Raw genomic sequence first — 25,767 nt, forward strand, 5'->3', positions numbered from 1 at the left:
TGCTCAATCTGTAAAATCTATCTCTTTCTAGAGAGATTCATTCTTCTTCTTCTCCTCATTCTCTAAGGGATTAAGAGACCGTGGGTCTCTTGTTGTAAAGGAATTCTAAACACAAAGGAAGGATTGTCCTTGTGTGTTTAGAACTTGTAAAAGGAATTTACAAGATAGTGGAACTCTCAAGCGGGTTGCTTGGGGACTGGACGTAGGCACAAGGGTGTGGCTGAACCAGTATAAATCTGAGTTTGCACTTTCTCTTCCCTTAATCTCCTTTGTTTATGATTGCTTTATATTCATATTCAAATTGTTTTTATTTGAATTAATATTTAAGAAGTTCATTGTTGAAATTCTGATACTGGGGACAGATGTCGTACTGGATGTCACGACATCACGCTTCAGAACATGCAGATTGTGTTTGACTGTATAAACAGATTAAACAAGTAAATAACACAAGAGAATTGTTAACCCAGTTCGGTGCAACCTCACCTACATCTGGGGGCTACCAAGCCAGGGAGGAAATCCACTAAAATAGTGTTAGTTCAAGGTCTAACAGCCACTGTTTACAACCTTCTCACCTAACCACTACCCGTGCGACCTCTACCTAAGAGCCACTCTTAGATATGAGAACCCCGCTCACTCCCTCTCAATCACACTCCCGTGTTTACAATTAAATCAAAAACACACCAGAGATTGCTCTCTGAACAAAAGAGATCAACTCTACACACTAGAGATCAACTCTACACACTAGAGATCAACTCTACACACTAGAGATCAACTCTACACACTCAGGTCCAACACTTGATGTTAGGGTAACATCAAGGTGGCTCACAAAAGACTCAAGTCCCAAAACTCACAAAATAACTCTTCAATCCCGGACTTGGTACAGAACTCGTGCAGCCTCCATGTTTTTATAGCAGTGTGTGTATCTGGGCTGCAACAAACTTGCGCTGGATGAGATCTATCATCTTCCTGAAAATCTGCACTTAAAGATCTAAAAGATACAGTTTGATCTTTTAGTTTTTATCTTTAATCTTTAATCCCTGAACGAACTCTTCTACTTTGAAATTCGAACTTTAATTATCTTTTAATTCGTTCCTAAAGATAGATCTTCTTATCTCTTGCTAACTGCACAATAATCTGTTAAAGATATAACAGATTTATATGTCCAGTATTATCGGGCCGGATGTCAGGACATCGTGGATCCTGCAGCTTCACTTCTTCACTTGACTTTTATCTTGCATTGTACAGCAACTCCAGTATTCTTGGGCAGGATGTCCTGGACATTGTATCCGACATCGTGAATCCTGCAACTTCAATTCTTCATTTGACATTTCATCTTGCCTTGTGCATTGTGCAGCCCGATCTTATTCCTTTACATAACGTTGGACATCATGTGCAGCAACTCCAGCTTTCCTTCATTGTCTAAGTGCTTATGTTTTAACAAAATCTTAGCCAATCTTTTAAAACTCAGTAGAGCTAAGCACTAACAATCTCCCCCTTTGGCAAATTTTGTCTAAAACATACTTAGACACTTCCTGAGCAGGTACGAGCAGGTATGCAAGTGGGATCAGCAACTTTCATTATCAGAGTAATCAAGCACAGCGGAAATTCTGCAAGTTGCAAATCTACAAGTCTTCTTCAGGATGTCAAGACATCTCACGTGACATCAGCTTTCTGCTCCCCCTGTCTCAATGCTCTTTCACTGCAGCATCTTCTATCAGCTACTAGTCTTTTCCAGGATGTCGAGACATCTCATGTGACATCAGCTTTTTGCTCCCCCTGTCTTCATGCTCTTACTGCAGCATCTTCTATCAGCTACTAGTAGCTTACACCAGTCATCATCAGCAGCAGCAGTCTCCCCCTCAAAGTCATATACATACAACTCCCCCTCAAAATCATGAGTCATGCATACATCGTATCCTACTGCCATACATCGTATCAATCATGCATAATACGACTATTGCATACATAGTATCCTACTGCTCAAAATCATGCATCATACATACATATACTACTACTCCCCCTTTTTAGACACAAATTTGACAAAAGTAGAATGCATGAACGTAAGGTGCAAATATTACAGACCCATAGTAAACCATTGTTCAAAGGGACATGCCCCTATAGCTAGTAAAAAGCAAAAAAATATAAAGGTCTGATGATCATGGGGTGGCTTCAGAATCATCATCTGATTCAGTATTCTCTGCTGCATCTTCCTCTTCCTCAGCAGCTTCTTTTTCTTCCTCGGCTGCTTCTACCTCTTCCTCAGCTGCTTCATCTTCTTGCTCAGCTGCTTCTCCATCATTAATGCCACTTTCTGAGAGCCTATTGATCAGCCGTTCCAGCTCCATCTTCTTCTCTGTGGTGGCTTTGATGGTTGCTTCCAGCACCTTGCATGTGTCCTTGAGTTCAGCAATCAAAGCATCCTTGGACACAGCACCTGAAGCAGCAGCTTTCCCTGATGTCGAGACAATGTCTGGGACATGTGTCCCCTCAAACAATTTGTAATGCAGGGATAGAGGAGATTCTCTCTTCATGACAGAGTCAGTGTAGTTTAAAATATTGGGATGTTGACTCAACATAATGCCACACAATACAGTTGGGAAGGCAATGGGTAATTTAACAGCAAAGGATTCTGAATGCTTAACAGTTTGATCAAAAATGTAGTTTCCAAAATTAAATTTGGACTTGGTTCCAACAGCATACAGAAATTTACCCAAACCTGTGGCAACAGTGGAAGTATGATTGGTGGGTACCCAGTTTGCAGCGCCAATCCTATGCAGGATTGCATACTTCACACTCAGCTTCCCTGCAGAAAGCTTCCCTTTCTTTGGCCAATGCTGGACTTGTTTGGCAGTGATTTCCTTGGCAATTTGATGCTCAGAGACAGTAATATCCATCACTCCATCTGTTGGTCTGCCCAGGTATTTGTTGATCACAGCAGGGGAGAATCTAACACATTTACCTCTGACAAACACTTTCTGATACTCTTCACTCTTTCTGTTAGTTATGTCAGAGGGAATGTTGACAATGAATTCCCTGACTAGACTTTCATAACAGTCTCCCAACTTGGTGACAGTCTTCAGTAGTCCAGCAGCCTTGATGAGGTCCATGATCTCCTTGCAAGCCAAGGCATCTCTTCCCAGTTCTCTTTCAACAGCAAGTCTGCGTTGATATACATATTTCCACCTTTCAACATTGCCAATGGAGTGGAATGAGATGTTGTCCAATGGTGCATCAGGGACATTTTCAGGCACCTTTTTCCCTGATTTCTTGGCCCTCTTTGATGTCGAGACATCTAGTTCGACATCATCATCAGAGTCAGATGAGGAAATTTCTTTCCTTTTCTTGGAAGGGATTGCAACTTTGCTCCGTCTGGATGTGGTAGGAGTGATTGGAGTGCTCTTCTTCTATGCCATAGTCTTGATTCGTCCTGACCTCTTAATGGGGGTTTTTCCTTTTCGGCTTTGTAATCGTTCTGCAATACCAGGTGCCAATTTGTTGGCGATGGGTTCATCATCAGATTCTACCTCTTCTAGGTCAATGAGGTCACCTGGAGCAGGTTCTGGTGCCCGTGGTGCAGGGGTCTCCTCTGTGGCTTGATCATCTTCCTCTGTTGATCTTTCTTTGCTGGGGGAAGAGAGTACTTCAGCATTTGGGCCGGAAGATGTTGGAACATCTTTATCAACATCAGGCACAGAAACATTCGGGGTGGAGGATGTTGGAACATCTTCACCAGCATCAGGAACAGAGGCGTCTTTCAAAATGCTACTCACAATACTGCGGATTTTCTTGTCCATCTCCGTGTCTACTTCCCTAGGACTTGTTGCAAGGCTAGGGTTTTCAGCAATCTTCACTCCCTGTTGTCTTCTGGGAACCAGTTTCTCAGGAACAGAAGCTTGACCAGGAATCATCTGTATGGGCTGGATATTGAATTCAGGTCGTTCCTGGTTTGATGGTGCAGAGGGTGAACCAGGAGCTGAAGTTTCTTTTGGTGAGGTAGCCATGGAGAAGCAGAGCGTTTGGAATGATTTCGTAAATCTCAGAGAGCTGTTAGGGAATGCTGAAAACGAGATTACCACGAAAATATAAGTTTGAATGAGGAATGTAGAGGGGCGTGTGAAGCAACGGTCGAATTTGTTTTGGCTTAGTGGTGAACGTGCTATTAATGTTAAGTGAGACGTTTGAGCACGTTCAGATAGCAGTAGCTGCTATAATTCCTCTAGTAGACAAATGCCCAGCTTGCCCCTCAGTTTTTCAAACTGATTTGCATCCAATGCCTTTGTGAAAATATCTGCTATTTGTTCCTCAGTGTCAACATGCTCCAGTGTGATAACTTTATCATCAACAAGCTCTCTGATATAGTGATGTCTAATGTCAATGTGCTTGGTTCTGCTGTGTTGCACAGGATTTTTAGAAATATTAATAGCACTCAAGTTGTCACAGTATAATGTCATGACATCTTGTTCGACATTGTACTCCTTGAGCATCTGCTTCATCCAAACTAGTTGTGAACAGCTGCTTCCTGCTGCAATATACTCGGCTTCTGCAGTAGATAGGGACACACAGTTCTGCTTCTTGCTGAACCATGAAATAAGATTGTTGCCCAGATAGAAGCATCCACCTGAAGTGCTTTTTCTGTCATCTGCACTTCCAGCCCAATCAGCATCACAATACCCAACCAGCATTGAATCTGAACAATGACAGTACATAATCCCATAGTCACTGGTGCCATTTACATATTTCAGAATTCTCTTTACTTGAGTCAAGTGACTTATCTTAGGATTGGCTTGATATCTTGCACAAACACCTACTGCATAGGTGATGTCGGGTCTGCTGGCCGTTAAATATAGTAAGCTCCCAATCATGCTTCTGTACAGACTTTGATCAACACTGGTGCCAGCTTCATCCTTTGACAGCTTCAAGTGAGTAGGTGCAGGTGTTCTTTTATGGCTGGCATTCTCCATCCCAAACTTCTTGACAATGTTCTTTGCATACTTGCTTTGTGAGAGGAATATGGAGTCTTCCATCTGCTTCACTTGAAGTCCCAAAAAATAAGTCAGCTCTCCAACAAGACTCATCTCAAATTCAGATTGCATCTGTTGGACAAAATGTCGAAGCATCTCATTCGACATCCCTCCAAACACAATGTCATCAACATATATCTGTGCTATCATCAAGTTATCAGCATCTTGTTTGACAAAGAGAGTCTTGTCAATTCCTCCCTTCCTATACCCTTGCTGAGTAAGGAACTCTATTAGCCTTTTATACCAAGCTCTTGGAGCTTGCTTCAATCCATAGAGAGCTTTCTTGAGCCTGTATACATGATCTGGATGAGTTGGATCTACAAATCCCTTTGGCTGCTCCACGTAGGCTTCTTCATTCAGGTATCCATTCAGAAACGCGCTCTTCACATCCATCTGGTACAGCTTGAATTTGAGGATGCAAGCTACACCAAGTAACAATCTGATGGATTCAAGTCTAGCAACAGGAGCGAAAGTTTCATCAAAGTCTACACCTTCAATCTGAGTGTAGCCTTGAGCAACAAGTCTGGCCTTGTTTCTGGTTATAACACCTTCTTCATTGGTTTTGTTCTTGAAGATCCACTTGGTGCCAATCACATTAGTTCCCTCGGGTCTCGGAACTAGCTCCCAGACTTCATTCCTTTTGAATTGCTCCAATTCTTCTTGCATAGCATTGATCCAGAACTCATCAGTCAGTGCCTCTTTCACATTCTTGGGCTCAATTTTGGAGACAAAGCATGAATTGGAGACAATCTCAATCTCCCTTGATCTTGTAGTGACCCCTCTGTTTGGATCTCCTATAATCAGCTCCTTGGGATGCATCTTCTGGATTCTAATGGAGGGTTTCTTGTCAGGTTGGTTGATGTTTGGTTCATCTGTAGCAGAATCAGAGTTTTCTGCATTTTCTGCACTTTTAGCTGTATCTGCTACATTGTCTCCCGATGTTCTGACATCTTCTTCGACATCCTTCTTTCTTGCTGGAGTTAGATCATCAACAACCACATTGATGGATTCCATCACAGTTCTGGTTCTGGAATTGAATACTCTATATGCTCTGCTGTTTGTAGAGTATCCCAGGAATATTCCTGCATCACTCTTGGGATCCATCTTTCTCCTTTGCTCTCTATCTGCCAAAATGTAACATCGACTTCCAAAGATGTGGAAGTGCTTGACAGATGGCTTCCTCCCTTTCCAGATTTCATACAGTGTGGTTGGAGTCCCTCTTCTAAGTGTGACTCTGTTGTGGATGTAGCATGCTGTGTTCATGGCTTCAGCCCAGAGATTATAGGGAAGTTCTTTGGCATGAAGCATGACCCTAGCAGCCTCTTGCAAAGTCCTGTTTTTCCTTTCAACTATGCCATTCTGTTGTGGTGTAATGGCTGCAGAGAACTCATGAGTGATGCCTTCAGATGTGCAGAATTCAGTGAACCTGCTGTTTTCAAACTCTCTGCCATGGTCACTCCTGATTCTCTTGATGACACAGTCCTTTTCTCTTTGAAGTCTTAGACTCAACTCCTTGAATACTTCAAAGGTGTCTGATTTCTCTCTGATAAAGTTGACCCAGGTAAATCTGGAGAAATCATCCACAACAACATAGGCATACCTCTTTCCTCCAAGGCTTTCAACTTGCATAGGCCCCATCAAGTCCATGTGAAGTAGTTCCAGCACTCTGGAAGTGGTCTGATGTTGAAGCTTCTGGTGGGACATCTTGACTTGCTTTCCAATCTGACATTCACCACAGATTCTGCCTTCTTCTATTTTCAGATTGGGGATGCCTCTAACAGCACCTTTGTCAATGATTTTCTTCATGCCTCTTAAGTGCAGATGCCCAAATCTTTGATGCCATATTCTGACTTCATCTTCTTTGGAGAATAGACATGTGGAGGAGTAACTGGTTTCTTGAGGTGTCCATAGGTAACAGTTGTCCTTTGATCTGCTGCCCTTCATTAGAACTTCACTCTTCTCATTTGTCACCAAGCATTCTGACTTTGTGAAGTTTACATTGAATCCTTCATCACACAACTGACTGATGCTGATCAGGTTTGCAGTCAGTCCCTTCACCAGCAGTACTTTGTTCAGACTAGGAAGTCCATCATGAACTAGCTTTCCCATTCCAATGATCTTTCCTTTAGAGCCATCTCCAAATGTCACATAGCTAGTGGAGCAGGGCTCAATGTTCACCAGGAATTCTTTAACTCCTGTCATGTGTCTGGAACAGCCGCTATCTAGGTACCAATCTTCCTTAGCTGATGCTCTAAGTGAAGTATGAACAACAAGACTGACAATCTTGTGTTTTGGAACCCACATCATCTTCTTTCTGCTGTTGCTACTTTGAGTTCCATGATGTGGATGGCCATGTAGATGATAGCAAAAGGGCTTTATGTGACCATACTTGCCACAGTAGTGACACCTCCACTTCTTTCTTTTACTTCTTTTACTCTTTTTCTGCTGCGTTCCATGATGTCGAGACCGATGTTGTGACATCGTGGCTCCAGTGCTGTTTTTGGCAGGAACAAATTCTGTCATGGTTATTCTGCCAGCAGATTTAAACCCAAGTCCTCTCTGGTTTCCAACATTCTTCCCAAGCTGTAGCACTTCATCAAGCATATCTGAGCCTTTATTCAGCATCTTTATTGATTTTGTCATGTTTTCCAGTTTAGAGTTCAGAAAACCAACTTCTCCTTTAAGCTCAGAGATCTCCTCTTCATGTGCCTCCTTCTCAGCCTCCAGATCTGCAATGACCTTCTTCAGTTGTGCTTCTTGCTGAAGGATCTTCTCACTTTTGATGCATAGTTTTCTATAGGATATAGCAAGCTCATCAAAAGTGATTTCACTATCTGTATCACTTGAATCTTCAGCAGATTCAAATCTCCCAGTGAGTGCATTTACATCTCTGTCAGAATCACTTTCTTGTTCATTCTCTGTATCATCAGACCGACATACAGAAAGTCCTTTCCTCTGCTTCTTGAGATGAGTGGGACATTCAGCTATGATGTGTCCATAGCCTTCACACCCATGGCATTGAATTCCTTTGCTGTGACTGGGCTTTTCATCTGACCTTTTCTGGTATTTGCTACCTTTCCTGATGTCGAAAGGGATGTTCTGGACATGTGGTTTCTGCCTCCTGTCCATTCTGTTCAGCACTTTGTTGAACTGCTTTCCAAGGAGCACAACTGCCTTAGTCAGACCTTCATCAGTATCCAGGTCATACTCATCTTCTTCTCCTTCATCATTGGACACGAACGCCAAGTTCTTGCTCTTCTTTTCAGCCCTATCCGAGAGTCCTAGCTCAAAGGTTTGAAGGGAACCAATGAGTTCATCTACTCTCATGTTGCAAATGTCTTGGGCCTCCTCTATTGCAGTGACTTTCATGTCAAATCTCTTAGGCAAGGATCTGAGGATCTTTCTCACCAGCTTTTCGTCTGTCATCTTTTCTCCCAAGGCAGTGCAAGCATTGGCAATTTCAAGTATGTTCATGTGGAAGTCATGAATACACTCTTCCTCCTTCATCTTCAGATTTTCAAATTTTGTAGCCAATAGTTGCAATCTGGACATCTTCACTTTGGAGGTTCCTTCATGAGTGGTTTTCAGGATCTCCCATGCATCCTTGGCCACTGTGCATGTGTTGATCAGTCTGAAGATATTCTTGTCAACTCCATTGAATAGAGCATTCAAAGCTTTGGAGTTTCCAAGTGCCAATTCGTCTTCTTCTTTAGTCCAGTCTTCTTCTGGCTTCAATTCATCAGTGGGCTTTCCTTCTGTGTCCAGCATCTTGGGATGTTTCCAGCCTTTGATGACAGCTTTCCAGGTTCTGCTATCCAGTGATTTGAGGAAGGCCACCATCCTTGCTTTCCAGTATTCATAGTTGGTACCATCTAGGATTGGTGGTCTGTTCACTGGTCCTCCTTCTTTCTCCATGTTCATCAGAATTTATCTCCCTAGATCTCACTCAGTGATTTCGAGTGCCCGCTCTGATACCAATTGAAATTCTGATACTGGGGACAGATGTCGTACCGGATGTCACGACATCACGCTTCAGAACATGCAGATTGTGTTTGACTGTATAAACAGATTAAACAAGTAAATAACACAAGAGAATTGTTAACCCAGTTCGGTGCAACCTCACCTACATCTGGGGGCTACCAAGCCAGGGAGGAAATCCACTAAAATAGTGTTAGTTCAAGGTCTAACAGCCACTGTTTACAACCTTCTCACCTAACCACTACCCGTGCGACCTCTACCTAAGAGCCACTCTTAGATATGAGAACCCCGCTCACTCCCTCTCAATCACACTCCCGTGTTTACAATTAAATCAAAAACACACCAGAGATTGCTCTCTGAACAAAAGAGATCAACTCTACACACTAGAGATCAACTCTACACACTAGAGATCAACTCTACACACTCAGGTCCAACACTTGATGTTAGGGTAACATCAAGGTGGCTCACAAAAGACTCAAGTCCCAAAACTCACAAAATAACTCTTCAATCCCGGACTTGGTACAGAACTCGTGCAGCCTCCATGTTTTTATAGCAGTGTGTGTATCTGGGCTGCAACAAACTTGCGCTGGATGAGATCTATCATCTTCCTGAAAATCTGCACTTAAAGATCTAAAAGATACAGTTTGATCTTTTAGTTTTTATCTTTAATCTTTAATCCCTGAACGAACTCTTCTACTTTGAAATTCGAACTTTAATTATCTTTTAATTCGTTCCTAAAGATAGATCTTCTTATCTCTTGCTAACTGCACAATAATCTGTTAAAGATATAACAGATTTATATGTCCAGTATTATCGGGCCGGATGTCAGGACATCGTATCCGACATCGTGGATCCTGCAGCTTCACTTCTTCACTTGACTTTTATCTTGCATTGTACAGCAACTCCAGTATTCTTGGGCAGGATGTCCTGGACATTGTATCCGACATCGTGAATCCTGCAACTTCAATTCTTCATTTGACATTTCATCTTGCCTTGTGCATTGTGCAGCCCGATCTTATTCCTTTACATAACGTTGGACATCATGTGCAGCAACTCCAGCTTTCCTTCATTGTCTAAGTGCTTATGTTTTAACAAAATCTTAGCCAATCTTTTAAAACTCAGTAGAGCTAAGCACTAACAATTGTTAAGGGAATTTATAACTTGAATAGAAAGTGAAATAGATTTTTAATTGGGGAAGTAATTTGGAATATCTTAATTCAACCCCCCCTTCTTAAGAAACTAGCCTAGGATAGGCTCTGGTAATCGATTACCATCCAGTGTAATCGATTACACATGAACAGGCAGCCTGTAATCGATTACAACATCCTGTAATCGATTACCAGTAGGCTTATTGGTCCTGTAATCGATTACCAATCCCTATAATCGATTACAATACGTCCTCTTCTATAAATACTCACGAAATCAGACCTGCTGCGCAGCCAAAGCCTCCTCCACGTTTTCCTCCATACCTAAAACTTTAAATCTTCGAATCTCACTCAATTCTTCACCAAATCACGTCTCGTAAAGCCCAATCTTCCTCTTTTTCACTTCTCTTTCACTTCCACCGATCAAAATCCGTAAAAACTTCATCAAATGGCAGAGTTATCGAAGAAGAGAAAGGGATCATCCTCCACCGCTGCTGCTGTTGCCCATCGCCGCCACGGCCCATCCGGAGCACCCACAACACCTATTCATCCTTCTTTGTCATCTCCAAGATCATCAACATTGTTTTCATCCGATGATCAGCGTCTACGGTACCTTTCTCAGTTTTCTTCTAGAATAATCTTAGACCCTAAGTACCTAGACGTAGAATTCTTTAATGATGAAACGTTTGATTGCTATCAAGTGTTTCAAAATTCTGGTCTTGTTGATTTCATGTCATTAAAATTGCCATATTATCCTGAACTTGTAAAGGTCTTCTACTGCAATTTAAAAATTTAGGATGGCATTATCATTTCTGAGGTGCATGGTATTTCTATGGTCATTGATCAGTCACTGTTCTTTTCTTTGACTCATTTACCCAGTCAAGGTGCACCTTTTGAGGGCACCATTGTTGATGACTGGAAATTTGATTATTCGAGTCATGATGCTCGTCGCATGGTCTGCAATGATCAAGCTGAAATGACCGGTAGATTGCTGGCCGGGTCATTAACATTTGATAATCGCATCATGCACTATATAATTGTTAGGATTTTGCTTCCTCGGTCTTCAAATTTAGCACAAGCCTCTGAGGAGGATTTGATTCTTATGTGGGCTTCTCTTACCGGTCGTCAGATCGACTGGGCCCATTTGGTTCGGTACCGAATACATAAGGCATTACGGGCTAATGCACCTCTCCCTTATCCATATTTGATTACTCTGTTTTTGCGTCATTTTCAAATTCCACTTGATGATGAACCCTTTGTTCAAGTCAAGCGTTCCTTTGCAATTGGTTCTGGTGCAGTGACCTCCTTTGGGTACCGTAAAGATCGGAATGGTCAATGGCTGAAGAAGGATGCACTTCCTCCTCAAGATGAACGTACTCCTTCACCTCCTCCTCCACGCGAAGATTCCGCACTCATGAAGTCCTCTCCGAATTACGGGGTCTTCGTTCTTATGTTGGTGACCGCTTCGACTCGTTAGATACATGCTTTGCCGGTATGGACATTCGCCTCACACAGCTTGAAGAGGATGTCGGATACATTCGTCAGAGTTTCGATCTTCCACCACTGCCTCCGTCTTCTTAGACTGTAGTTTCTCATTATATGTCTTTTATAAGCCATGTATTTTGGCTGTTTAGTTTCTTAGAGTTTAAATTATTACGATAAGTACTTTATTTATTTATCTAGCGGTTATTTGGATTTCAGCCTTTTCTGCTTTGACATTATGTGGTTGTTGACGTTTTTGAGTTATTTGGATTCTAGTTGATTATTTCTTGTTTGTGAATTTGGATGGTTATGCCTTATACTCCATTGTTATATCTTTCTACTCCATTGTTATATCAGTGTTGATTCCCGAGTTCTTTGGCTTTTTGATGTTGCCAAAGGGGGAGAAAAGGTTGTAGAAAAAGCTTAACAACCTTAGAAATCAAGTGATCATAAATTCCGAAATATAGGGGGAGTAAACGCACATTTTATCTATATACAATTGTTTGTTGCTTGCTTGAATCTTGATTTCAGGTATTGTATTGTCATCATCAAAAAGGGGGAGATTGTAGATGCAATTGCCTTTGATGTTTTGATGATGATCATGATGATATGATGCAATTGATGCAAATGGGCTTTTCAAGATTAAATTCAAGACAATACTTCAAGATTACAAGTCACAACATCAAGATGATCACTAGTATATTAGGAAGGGAATTCCTAATTGAATTAGCAAAGGTTTGGCCAAGTAATTTAAATTAAAAAGTGTTTTTCAAAGAATTTATTCTCTTGTAATCGATTACCAGAGGATGTAATCGATTACCAGTGGCCAAATATGTTTTATAACAGCTACTAAAATTTGAATTCGAAATTTTAGACTGTGTAATCGATTACACAATTTTGGTAATCGATTACCAGCAGTTAATAAACGTTTTAATTCAAATTTTAAAAGCTATAATCGATTACAAAATTCCTGTAATCGATTACCAGACAGAATTTTCAGAAAAATAATTCTAAGAGGCACAACTTTTCAAAGGCTTTATTCATGACCACTAATGGTCTATATATATGTGACTTATAACACGAATTTGCTCAAAGTTTTTTAGAACAACAAGTGTTTATCCTCTCAAAGAGCAAAAATCATTTTATCCTCTTAAAAATTCCTTGGCCAATTCAATTGCAATTCATTAAGGAATTATTTGAGTGCTCAATCTGTAAAATCTATCTCTTTCTAGAGAGATTCATTCTTCTTCTTCTCCTCATTCTCTAAGGGATTAAGAGACCGTGGGTCTCTTGTTGTAAAGGAATTCTAAACACAAAGGAAGGATTGTCCTTGTGTGTTTAGAACTTGTAAAAGGAATTTACAAGATAGTGGAACTCTCAAGCGGGTTGTTTGGGGACTGGACGTAGGCACAAGGGTGTGGCCGAACCAGTATAAATCTGAGTTTGCACTTTCTCTTCCCTTAATCTCCTTTGTTTATTATTGCTTTATATTCATATTCAAATTGCTTTTATTTGAATTAATATTTAAGAAGTTCATTGTTAAGGGAATTTATAACTTGAATAGATAGTGAAATAGATTTTTAATTGGGGAAGTAATTTGGAATATCTTAATTCAACCCCCCCTTCTTAAGATATCTGAGGCCACTTGTCTAACAGGCGGTTGTCGTCGAAGGCACGGACCACCATGGAACTTGGCTTTAGATGAGAAGCATTAAACGGTAATTTCTCCAAAGTGCTTTTGGGCATTACGTTTAAACTGGAACCGTTATCGATGAGCACCTTGGCCACGACGTGGTCCATGCATTTGACTGATACATGCAAAGCCCTGTTATGCCCTCTCCCCTCAGCAGGGATTTCTTCTTCGGCGAAGGCGAGATAGTTGTTGGCGGTGATATTATTGACGAGTCCTCCAAAGCCTTCTACAGAGATATCTTGGGCCACATGAGCTTCGTTCAAAACCTTTACTAGGAAAGCCCGATGAGGCTCAGAGCTCATGAGTAATTCCAAAAGAGAGACCCTAGCCGGGGTTTTGTTGAGCTGCTCAATGACCTTGGACTCGCTCTGCTGAATAATGCGGAGAAACTCGCTTTCTTCCTCTAGCGACACTTTCTTCTTGCCACAACAATCCCTTTTCTCTAGAAGACCTTTCACCAGAATATCCTCGTTTGAAGTGAGGGTCGTTTTGTCATTTTGTTCTTCCACCATTTTTGCCTTCCCTTTAACGTTTGCAGGTTGTGTCAGTAGGTCGGGGGGTGCAAAGACGCGACCACTGCGGGTCACACTGCTCAGCTCCATGATATTGGTCACCTTAGCTGACAATGAGCTGATGTCGGTGGCCTCTTCTTTCCTTTCACTTGGAGGTGCATACCTCCACGGGATTGCGTGGCTGTTTCGGTATGGGAAAGGAACAGGTTTAACTACCGAGGGGTTTCGTGGAGCTACGTCCTTGGTGAAATATACCACCAATGGTTTAGGCCTTCCAAAACTTCTCTCATCTACGGACTGCATACATATATGCTGCTCTTCCCTCCCCTTATCATCGACTTCCAGTCGGCCTTGATCTATCATCTGTTGCAACAAGGCCCCCACTGCTAAACATGTTTCCATGTTATGTAGCTCGCCAGGATGCAACAAACAAGAATCCTCTTCATGCCCACCGTGGGGAATTACGCCCCCCTTTTGTAGGGCCTCGTAGATAAACCTCCTGGGGGTCGTCACATCCTTTAAAGGCTTAGACCTACGCGGTTTATCCGACTCAATGGCATTAACTGCTCCCCCTCCATGATTGGCGAGCGGGTTTGTTTTCACGTTGGGCCGATCCTCTTGAAACATCAGCCATCCGACGTCTATCAAATGTTGGACCTTGTATTTAAGGGCTAGGCATTTTCTAGTGGAGTGGCCCGGGGTTTTCCCATGGTACGCGCAAGTTGTGTCGGGGTCATACCATTTTGGGAAAGGATGTTGGTAGATCTTCCCAGGAGTTATTACGACCATTTGGTTGGCGATGAGGGATGAAAAGAGGTCTTCGTACGCCATTAGGATCGGGGTGAATTCTGGAATTGGCCTCAGGGGAAAGTTCCTCATTGCGTTGGAACCGGCACCAAAGTGAGCATTGCCGACCGGGCGAGTCGTGGTTGGAGCCGGAGCTTGGGGGGCCTCCCTCTGGATGGGGGTGGGCGCTCTAGGCTGTACGGGTGCTGAATTGGAGGAGTTCCCAGCGCGAGCTGAGAAGCTCAGATGATGTTGCGCGTACTGATGGGTACCATGAGAGGTCTGCGGGGGCTTGACCCATGCGGGCGTCGAAGTGACGGCATGGGTATCTCCTTCCTTCCTTTTTTCCCCAGTTGCTCTGATTCTCCTAGCATTGGTACTTGTGGAGGAGACGTAATCGAACTTCCCTCTCTTCAACCCTACTTCGATTCTTTCCTCAGCGAATACCAAGTCCGCGAAGCTGGAAGGCATGTAGCCTACCAACTTCTCATAGTAAAACACTGGCAAGGTGTCTATCATCTCCCTTTCGACCATGGGAGGGGCCACTTATGCCGCCAGGTCTCTCCACCGCTGAGCGTACTCTTTAAAGGTCTCACTTTCCTTCTTAACCATATTCTACAGCTGAGTGCGATCGGGAGCCATATCAGAATTGTACTGATATTGCCTAAGGAAGGCAGTAATCAGATCCTTACAAGTACGGATGCGAGAAGCTTCCAGATTAGTGTACCAAATAACCGCGGCTCTAGCCAAGTTATCTTGGAAAAAGTGCATTAACAACTTTTCATCCCTAGAATGCGCCCCCATCTTGCGACAATACATCTTGAGATGGTTCTTAGGACAAGTCGTCCCTTTATACTTGTCGAAATCAGGTACCTTGAATTTTGGGGGGATGACGACATCCGGTACCAAGCAAAGATCTGTCATGTCCGCGAACGGATAGTCACCAAAGCCTTCAACAGCTCTCAATCTCTCCTCGAGGAGATCGAGTTTCCTTCTTTCTTCCGCCGCCGGGGGTGGTCGTTCTGTGGACAAGAATATTGGTTGTGCTGTGGGGTTGTGCTGAGGCAATGTGTTGGGTGCCGGCCCCTCGACAGGGATCGGGGGTAGAAAACGACATCCCCTTGGGCATACTCTCGATGATCTTCGTGGACCTCGTCAGGCTGTCGAGGAGGCTCCCCTTTAAGGATGGGGGAAGGAACGTGACCCGCGTCATCATGCATGACTGGCGGCGTGTAATTAGGCGGCAATCCATAAGGGTAAGCCACCCGTTTGTATCCCAAATGGGGGTTGTTGTTGTGCCCTAGTGTGCTCCTTTCTCGTCCTACCGCGTTTAGGGGAGGATGGTGCGCAGTTGCTAGGAGAGTTGGGTCTGCTTCGGCAGCCGAACTAACAATGGCAGTGGTGGCCACGTTTTTCTCCATGAGTTGTCTCATTCCTAACATGGCCTCCATCATGGAAGCCATTTGCTCTTTCAAAGTCGACATGTCGACTTTCATCTGTTCCTGTGTCTCCTCTTGATCACCCATCGTTCTAGATTTGGATCTGGTGCAATAGGGATGCCTTGGGGCGCGTTTAGTTATGGTGTTTTTCCTAAAAAAACCAAACGTGAGGAGTAGGTAAAAAAATGAATGCATGCTAGAGATAAAATGCGGGAGTGATTTGATTCGCACCGATCTTTGGAGTAAAAACATGGGATAAACTCATTTTATTCAGAAAGTTATAACTAGTTATGATTCGAGTGACCGTACAAACTTCCTAGCGGTTTCTAATTATATGGACCATTAAATCTATCATATGCTGACAATAGCTGAGAAGTCCATGGATCTCTTCGGGGGCGGAGTAGGTGTCCGCCATCGCTTTGGCCTTGGCTAGCAATCGGGGAAGTTCTTGACTCCTGTTCAAGGTAAGAGCAAACCGGTCCATGCACATTGTTGCCTCTTGATGTAACGAGTCGATCACCCTTCCTCTAACCTCCTTTTCTGTGTACACTTGGGCATACTCGTCCGCCACTTTATGCTCGTGGGCCGTGGCTAGATTTAGTTCTTCTTGGTACTTGCTGACGATGGCTAACATGTTGGTCTCTGTCTCGTATAAACGCTGAGACAAGTTCCTTTTGGACCTTGAGCAAGCGGCTAACTCTTCTTTCAAGACCATGCTATGTGCTCGTGATTGGTCTCTCTCTTCCCTTCGAAGCTTGAGCTCACTGTTGTTTCCCCACAAAGCTCCACGAAATTTGTCACGGCCATGCTCTTCCTTGCAAGCCCTCTTGGTTTCTTGTTCAAGGGCTCTTGCGGTAGCTGCATTTTCTTCTCGTAACCCGGCACACTCCTTCCGGACGTCTGTAGCGACCAACTTGAATTTTTCTTTGGCAAGTTTCACTTTTCCTAGTTCGGTTTTTAGAGCTCGGACTTCTTCATCCTCTTCCGGAGCTTCGAAGTTCTCTTCGTTGATAATCTTTAACTTGGAGAGCCAATCTAACCCTCGTGTACGAACTTTCAGCCATTCATGATAACCACCAATGATGCCATTACGAATGCCCCTAAGTTCTTTATCTTTCCTTAACGGGCTTTCCCATGCCTTATGGACTCTTTGTATAACCTTGAAACTTTACGTGCCGAAATCTCTCACAAGGAAAGGAGAGAGGCTTTCTTCCGTCGGTGCTCCTCTCATGGGGTACCCTAACTGTCTTATAGCAAGTGCGGAATTGTAGTTAATGCAACCCGTCGTTCCTATCAACGAGATGTTTGGGTAGCCCCCACATGAGAAGAGAACTCCCTCCTTTCCTTCCTTCCATCGTGGAAACCAGTTGACTGTTCTGCCTCCTATCCCAGCCAAGTGTTGGTCCCAATCTACTCTTCTCTTTTCGACACACGAGCGATGGTTTCGGAGCGAACATGGATGCCTTATGTCTTGTTGGAATAAGTGAAACCAACCATACACAAAGAGCGGGTAAACAGCAAATGATCTGTGCACTACTCTTTTCGCACCTTCGGTCAAATGTGTCAAATAAGTCCGCCAAGATAGCTACCACTGGGCTCTCTTTGCTACGGTGATATGCAAGGAAAGCATTAATTGCGGCTAGGTCCACCAAACCGTCCACGTTTGGAAAGAGGACAACCCCAAAGATTAGCAATGCTAATACGTCCATAAACGGGACCCACTCCTCTTGATTCGCCATATCCCTCGCCTTGTCTTCTAAGTACTTCCGTGGTAAACCCACTATGTCATTCCGAGTTTGCTTTACGCGATCCAATCCTCTCGCCGAATCCCTGACCACAACTGCAACCTTGCTCAAGGAGGGAAGAAACCCGGAGAAAAGATACGGTTTCCTTCCCCTAAGAGGACATCCTAGAATCTCCTCAAATTCTTCAACAGTCGGTACTAATTGGAAGTCTCCAAACGCGAAGCATCTCAAGGGCTGGTCATAGTATTGGGCGAGTGATACAATGGCTTCTGTGGATATCTCTGCTATGGTCAAATCTAAGATCTTTCCGTACGCCTTGCGGAAGGCTTGCATTCGGAGAGGTCCCATCAACCGCCCCAACTCCTTAATACTGGTGATATCTAGGCCCTTAATCTTGACTTGATAAAACCTTTTGCCAGATTGATTTGTTCCCATGTTTACTAAAGTGAAACAAAAACCCAGTGCGAATCAAAACTCTGACATCTATCATGGGTGGAATGGATGAATTCATGAAGAAATGCATATGACACAGATGCAATTCATGAATACGGGAGCCCGGGAAATTGTCTCCTTCTTAGATACAACGTCTTGGGGTAGCACGGTGCCCAACGTATGTATTTAAGAAGGTGACACAGACCCTCGTTGGTTTGCCAAAGAGAGGGGATCAAGACAGAACCCGTGTATGATGAAAGGCACAACACGTGGATGTACATAGTATGACAATATTCACAAACAAATATAAGCAAAGGGGTACGCGACATTTATGACTACATGCATGGCAGTGGAAAAATGGCACGCAACGTGTTTGCTCCATGCCCCTATTTTAGGGACCTACATGGGGGGAGCTAAAGGGGCTTTTTAGTGATAATTCCCAAGGTGGTCATATCTCTCTTGATGGTCTCTAGAGGTATCATCCCCTTCGAAGAACATATTGCAGCAGTAGGGACTACTAGCAACAATATGTTATCAAAGAGAAAAACTCTAGATGAGGGTTCACTGTAATCAAGCAAGTTGGAGACCTAGCATGATCACAGATTCACCTCCACTCCTTATGCTCCCACAAACCCGGGTATAAGGCCCTTTTTCAACTCACCGTGTGTGCAAATAATGTTGGTGTTTGTGTGCATCAAATGAATAAATATTTACCTCATGCATACATTTTAAAACGCACAAAAAGCATCAAAGAGTTATATATACAAGAACATAAGAAAAATAAAGGGAAACCAACAAAGGAGAAAGTCATGATAAAACATTTGCAAAAGATTAAATGGCCTAACTCTCTAACAACAATCCTCAGTGGAGTCGCCAACTGTCGCAACCTACCCTTCGGCGGGAGGGCGACGCGTGACTCGCGGGATGCGTCTTCCAAGAAAGGAATCCACGCGGAGTCGCCACCAACGTTTATTTGAGGAAAACGTCAGAAAAACCGGAAAAGACGTGGTCTACGAACTTTAAGTGAAAAGGTTTGGGAGTTGTATTTACGTACGGGGAAGGTATTAGCACTCCACATGTCCATCACAAGAGACGACAACCTTTAATCAAATGTGCAAATATGACTTTATGTTATCTTCCCCTTTTTCATTGTCTTATGTCTTTTTATACCTTTTAAATTTTTTTTATCTTTTTGTGGTCGACGAGGGTGTTTCCCTTGCTCCTACGTATTCTTCAATTTATGATAAGGAAATCAGACCTACGTAGTTCTTTGAGAACCAAACGTTGGTTAAATTGTTTTTATCCTTTTTTTGCAAAATATGTTTTGATTGAATGAAAGGTCATTTAAGGCGTTGGACCATTAAACAATCTTTCGATTCTTTTGAAAGGAGAGAAAACATTAAGGCATTGGACCATTAATGATCTCTTGTTATTTTTTGCAAGAGGTAATAAAACTACGTGTTGATTTTAGGCTTTTTTAGAAATCTATGTTTACACAATAAAGGCGGAAAAGACCATTTTAAGGCGTTGGACCTTAAAAATGGCTTTTTTAGGTGATGACAAAAGTTTGATTTATGAATTGATTTTAGCCTTAGTTTCACTTTGGTTATTAGTCAAATCGATTAAGAAAGAAAAATCCCAAAGAAAAACGTCCGATTGATTTTTTTTAATTTTACTAAAAGATATTTTTTATTATTATATTATTATTTTACCTCTTTTTGGTTTTAAACGTGGTTACGGCATGACCGAACGGTCAGATTTCATTTTAACAGAAATTAAAAGGTGTTACAATACGAATGATCGGTGGAAATTTATTTTATTTGTGATTAGGCGAGAAAATGACTTAAATAAATGACTAAAACACGTCAAAAGGGGGTACGGAAAGTAAATGAAATAAAAATAAAACCACGGGAAACAGATGAGGACCACTAAGGGTACATAGAATGAATTGAAAAGTTCAATTTTGGGAACTTACCGGTTGAAGACCGAAGAACGACGAAGAACGAACGAAGAACAACGAAGAACGGTTGAAAATCTTCACGAAAATCACCCACGGAAACGTCTCGGAAGCGCCTCGGCTGAGATTTTCTTCACGGAAACAATTTTTCTCACTAATTTTAAGTGATTCTCAGATACCAAGAGGGTTGAACCTTTTTGTTCTTCCCTCCTACCCCTATTTATAGGAAAATGAGGGAGGAGCTTGCCACCCAGCTCGCCAAGGCGAGCTAGGTTGCTTCCCCTGTTTACTAAATACACTCCCCCTTGCCTTTTTTTGCTGATTCTTTTTCCGTAACGTTACGGAATCTTACGAATTACGTAACGATACTTGTTTTCTTTCCGTAATGTGACGAAACCTTACGGATTACGTAATCATCCCTTCTTTGGCTTCCGGGATGTTATGGAACTTTACGGATTGCGCATTAACACTTCCTTTTGACTTCCGGCATGTCACAGAACTTCACGGATTGCGCAACAATGCTTTCTTTTGACTTCCGGCATGTCCCGGAACTTCACGAATTGCCTAACGATGGGTGCCAAGTACCTCGAAGTGGTCAAACGAGGGTCGCATCCCAACAAACAAATGGGCCCCGGACGAAATTAGGGTATGACAGAGACGCCACAGCAGAAGGGTCCAGTGCCGCCCTCGAGTTTAATAGTCATCATTTCCGGAGCATCGAGCACCAGCAGCGCTTTGAGGCCATCAGAGGATGGTCGTTCCACAAAGAGAGGCGTGTCCAGCTCCGGGAGGATGAGTATACGGACTTTCAGGAGGAGATAGCTCGCAGACCTTGGACGTTGCTGGTGACTCCCATGGCCAAGTTTGACCCTGAGATAGTCCTAGAGTTCTATGCTAATGCTTGGCCCACAGAGGAGGGAGTGCAAGACATGCGTTCGTGGGTGAGGGGTTAGTGGATTCCCTTTGACGCAGATGCCCTCAACCAGTTGCTGGGTGACCCGCTAGTTTTGGAGGAAGGTCAGCAGTGTGAGTTCAGCCAGAGGAGGAACAGGGTTGATGGGTTCGATGAGGAAGCCATTGCCCAGTTGTTGTGCACACCGGGGCAGGATTTCACCCGGACCGCTGCAGGGAGGCAGGTGCGGATCATGCGCACCAGCATGACCACTTTGACCCAGACATGGATGACACTGCTGCTCAGCAATGTCTTACCTAGCAATCACAACTCCGATCTCCCTCTGCCTAAGTGCCAGTTGGTGTATGCCATCCTGACACGGATGAGCATCCACGTGGCCCAGGTGATTGCTGACGCCATTTATTTGTTTGCAGGTATGGCACCTACCAGGCACCCTCTGGACCCAGATAAGTCCAACAAGGCCCTGGGGTTTCCGGCGCTGATCACGGGCCTCTGCCAGTCCTTCGGAGTTCCCGTCACCCCAGTAAAGTAATCCGACCGCCGATCACTCAGGCCTTCATCGAGAAGTACTGCACGCCTAGACAGGCGCAGGGTGATGCACATCAGGCCACAGACACACCGCCACCACCTCGGCAAGCCGATCCCGTTGGGTCACTAGGCATGGAGCGTTATCTGTAGCATTTGGTTTGCCAGCAGGCGGCCAACAACCATGAGCAGGTGCAGATACATGAGTGTCTCTACCGGTTCAAGCTCAGTCAGCAAGGGCAGGGTTCCACCCCTTTTGCATGCCCTACTCCGGAGCAGTTTGGGGCTGAGGTCGCATGGCCTAGAGACTAGCCCGAGGCCCAGGCAGGGGAGGAGCCTGCAGGATTCCCCGGTGAGGCAGATGAATCCCATATGGATGAAAAGATAACTGACCTGCTCGGTTTCTTGGGAGGGAGCGGAGCCACGTGACCAAGGTCACCGTACTTTTGTTACTAACATTACTATTTTCTGTTATTGTCTATGTTGTTACAAACATTACTGTTTTCAGTTACTATTTTTGTTTCTGCTAAATTTGGCATTTTGGCTCTCAGTTATTTCGTCACCGTTTTTTATGACTTATCGTTTCGTGCATTTTTTTTTTCGTTTACCTTGTGGTTAGACGTAAGTAGGTAGTGTGCACCCTCGTCTGCACGACCCTTTCAAAGAGAAAAAGACAAAAAAGGGAAATAAACAAACGATAATAAAGAAAAGAAAAAAATAATAAAATAAAAAAATAATAATAAGTTGTCTAGCTAAAAGACCAACATGCTTTTGAAAAGAGATAACTTCCAACTTTTGTTTGAAGAATTTTTTTTTTACTGATCATGACCGGTTTTTGAAAGAAAATGTGTGTAATACACCTGAAGAGTGAATGCTGTGAAAATTTTCCCAAACACCCAAAATGGATTCGGATGAATGCATAAATTGATAAAACAACATATTTTGGAAACACTGGGTTGACTTAAATAGGAAAAATGAATCCTGAGCCCTAGTATCACATGACCATAAAAACTTGATGCTTAAGTGTCCACATAGGTGCATGCATGACCGGTTTTGCATAAAATTTCCTAATCATCATTGTTGCATGTGTATCATGGAAATAATGTGGGACATCCCCTTTACCCCAGAACCGCTGGCCAAACCCTGACATATATCATGTCCAGCCGTTCTACAAGCCTTGAGCCAAAATCCCAACTTACCATAAACCTTGACCCAAGGTGAGAATGTCAATCCTTGCCCTTGGAAGAAAACAAAAAAAAAAAGGAAGGGAAATTCTCAATCAAAAGGGTGAGAGAAAGCAAAAAATGAAAAAAAAAAAATTCCCAATCGAAGAATGAGAGAAAGCAAAAAAAAAAAAGAAAGAAAATTCCTGATCAAGGATCGGAAGAAAACAAAAGAAATATGCAGAAAAGTCTTTGGACCAGACAACATCTGAACAATACAGAATTGTCACCAAGTAAACAAAAAAAGAAAGGAAACCACGACCTAAAGTGGTCCTCTCCCTTTGGTTGCCAACCAAAATCCTGTGCGTCGGTGACTTGTTCGCCTCACACTAAACAAAAACAGAAAAGGAAAAGGCCAAAAACACTCAAAGCCAAATTTCCCACCAAAAAAACCCATTCCCAAGAAAAAGTCCTATTGATCCATGATCATGCATGTAATCTTTGATTTGATAGGAAATGATTTGCAAAATCAAGTCATGACATATCTATGGTTCGGAATTAGGATAAAACACTTACCTGTGTGAGATTGATACACTTTGAGTGATTTTCTTATATTTTTGTTGGACCCAGTGTTTCCTCTAAATGGTCATTTAGAAACAAAATGCTAACATCCAAAATCTCATTAATGGTTATGAGAAAATTTCATCAGCATTCTCTCCTTCCCCAATAGACACATCGTTTTTCATCCAAAAAAAAGCATGTTGCTCTGATCAGTTGGAAGTTTTGTCTCTTTACTAAAGCATGTTCGCATTTTAGTGAAGAAAACACAAAGACTATTTTAGTCTCACGACTATCAAGAACTACATAGGTCTGAGTTCCTCATCACAAATTAAGGATACGTAGGAGCAAGAGCCTCGCTTTTGTCGGCCGCTCCACAATCTCTGTCATACTGACCCTGAAGTCAGGTGACATGCGGAAATAGCCAAGTGGTTATCCGTATAAACATTCTTTCTACTATCTGTAAGACTCAACGCCTGATAGCATGCACAGACAAATTATGGTCATCTGCACCTTTGTCAACCAGAGGCAAGCGAGCCCGTTGACACGCATAGACAAATTATGGTCATCTGCACTTTTGTCATCCAGAGACGGTGGGTCCTATGACATGCGGGGGAACCTTATGGTCCCGCACCTTTTGTCAACCAGAGGTAAGCGAGCCCGTTGACACGCAGAGACAAATTATGGTCATATGCACTTTTGTCATCCAGAGACGGTGGGTCAGATGACATGCGGGGTAACCTTATGGTCCCGCACCTTTTGTCAACCAGAGGCAAGTGAGCCCATTAACATGTAGAGGTAGAGATAAATTATGGTCATATGCACTTTTGTCATCCAGATGCGGCAGGCCCGATGACATGCGAGGAAACCATTTGGTCCCACACTTTTTTCACCTTTTGTCATCCAGAGGCGACGGGCCCGATGACATGCGGGGAAACCATTTGGTCCCGCACTTTTTTCACCTTTTGTCATCCAGAGGCGGCGGGCCCGATGACATACGGGGAAACCATATGGTCCCGCACTTTTTTTTACATTTTGTCAACCAGAGGCAAGCGAGCCCGTTGACACGCAAAGACGAATTATGGTCATCTGCACCTTTTGTCATCCAGGGACAGCGAGTCAGGTGGTAGGCGGAGATACCTTATGGTCATTCGCGCCTTTCGTCAATCGAGGGGAACAAATTCGGCAGTATCAGGATGATGTTGGTCGTTCGGTGCTGATCATTTTCAAAAATTTTACAGGTTTTTCACTCTCGTCGTCCAAAAACATCCAAGTCTAGCGACGCGCGGAATTCTTCTCTGCTGGGCAGAGACGATTGGGTGCAATGGCAAAGGGAAGTGTCGTGGTTGTCCAACTCTGTCGTTTTCAAAACATTGAAGTTTGTTGACGCTTCTGATGCCTTTTCTTTTCTTACTGAACGACAGGTTCCGCTAGCAGGGATTTTGATCGGTCGAATGATGTTCCGCTCGAACGAAATTAGCGTCTTATCTTTACTTCCCTTTTATCTCCAATAAAAGACAAGTAAAGAGGGACAACTGTCATACCCTAATTTCGTCCGGGGACCATCTGTTTGGTGGGATGCGACCTTCGCATGACCGCTTCTAGGAACTTGACAACCATCGTTAGGCAATCCGAGAAGTTCCGCGACATGTTGGGAGTCGAAAGGAAGCATTATTGCGCAATCCGTAAGTTCTGTAACATTCCAGAAGTCAAAGAGGGGATGGTTGCATAATCTGTAAAGTTTTGTGACATCACGGAAAGAAAACAAGTATCGTTACATAATTCATAAATTTCCGTAACGTTACGGAAAAAGAATCAGCAAAAAAGGGGCAAAGGGGGGTGTATTTAGTAAACAGGGGTGTGCAAATAGCAATCAGGCCCACTTGGGCATTCCAGGATGTTCCAACAGAAGGCAATGCCTTCTGGTGGAAGCAACCCAGCTCGCCTAGGCGAGCTGGGCAGCAACCACCTCCCTCTTTTCCCCTATAAATAGGGGATAGAGGGCAGAGCAAATTCGTTCAACCCTCCTGGTATCTGAGATTCACTTAAAATAAGTGAGAAAAATGTTTCCGTGAAGAAAATCCAAGCCGAGGCGCTTCCGTAACGCTTCCAAAACGTTTCCATGGGCAATTTCGTGAAGGTTTTTCACCGTTCTTCGTTCGTTTTTCGTCGTTCTTGGGTCTTCAACCGGTAAGTTCCTAATATTGAACCTTTCAATTCATTCTATGTGCCCTTAGTGGTCCCCACTTGTTTTGCGTACTTTTATTTTTATTTCATTTGCTTTACGTACCCCCTTTTGACGTGATTTAATCATTTATTTAAGTCATTTTCTCGCCTAATCAAAATTAAAATAAATTTCCACCGATCATTTGAGTTGTAATATCTTTTAATCTCTGTTAGAATAAAATCCGACTGATC

This window comes from Glycine soja, chromosome 11 (assembly GCF_004193775.1).
Source record: "Glycine soja cultivar W05 chromosome 11, ASM419377v2, whole genome shotgun sequence".
Lineage (NCBI taxonomy): Eukaryota > Viridiplantae > Streptophyta > Magnoliopsida > Fabales > Fabaceae > Glycine > Glycine soja.